The sequence below is a fragment of the Octopus bimaculoides genome, chromosome 30 (genome assembly GCF_001194135.2).
Source record: "Octopus bimaculoides isolate UCB-OBI-ISO-001 chromosome 30, ASM119413v2, whole genome shotgun sequence".
Classification (NCBI taxonomy): Eukaryota; Metazoa; Mollusca; class Cephalopoda; order Octopoda; family Octopodidae; genus Octopus; species Octopus bimaculoides.
In genome coordinates this window covers 1,689,351-1,690,250 of record NC_069010.1, presented here as the reverse complement: position 1 = coordinate 1,690,250, position 900 = coordinate 1,689,351, and the positions used below count along the sequence as shown (strand labels likewise).

The following is a 900-nucleotide window of genomic DNA, read 5'->3' as shown; positions in this document are numbered from 1 at the left end:
GGTCATAGGATCGCGGTTTCAATTCCCAGACTAGGCGTTGTGAGTGTTTATTGAGCGAAAACACCTAAAAGCTCCACGAGGCTCCGGCAGGGGATGGTGGCGAACCCTGCTGTACTCTTTCACCACAACATTCTCTCACTCTTACTTCCTGTTTCTGTTGTGCCTGTAATTCAAAGGGTCAGCCTTGTCACACTGTGTCACGCTGAATATCCCTGAGAACTACGTTAAGGGTACACATGTCTGTGGAGTGCTCAGCCACTTGCACGTTAATTTCACAAGTAGGCTGTTCCGTTGATCGGATCAACTGGAACCCTCGACGTCGTAAGCGATGGAGTGCCAACAATATATATACACACACATATATATGTACAATGGGCTTCTTTTAGTTTCTTTCAACCAAATCCCCTCACAAGGCTTTGGTTAGCCTGAGGCTATAGTAGAAGACACCTGCCCAAGGTGCCACGTAGTAGATCTGAACCCAGAGTCATGTGGTTAGGAAGCAAGCTTCTTACCACACAGCCATGTCTTTATCTTTTACTTATTTCAGTCATTAGACTGTGGTCATGCTGGGGCACCATCTTAAGGAATTTTTAGTTGAATGAATTGACCCAAGTACTTATTTTCTCATGTCTTTTGCTGAACTGCTAAGTTACAGGGACATTAACACAGCAGCTCCAGTTGTCAAGCAGTGGTGGTGGGGAGTAACAGAAATAGATGCAAAAACACACACACACAGATATATACCCTTCATTCTTTTACTTGTTTCAGTCATTTGACTGCGGCCATGCTGGAGCACCGCCTTCAGTCGAGCAAATTGACCCCAGGACTTATTCTTTGGAAGCCTAGTACTTATTCTATCGGTCTCTTTAATAATAAAAAGTAACAACAAAAGAATGAGAC

At 44.1% G+C, this 900-nt stretch overlaps 1 protein-coding gene across 1 annotated transcript in view; it reads right to left on the bottom strand.

The window, feature by feature from the left end:
* LOC106883575 (pre-mRNA-processing-splicing factor 8) overlaps positions 1-900 on the bottom strand; it is an 86,626-nt gene that overhangs the window by 46,827 nt on the left and 38,899 nt on the right. The window lies entirely within an intron of this gene.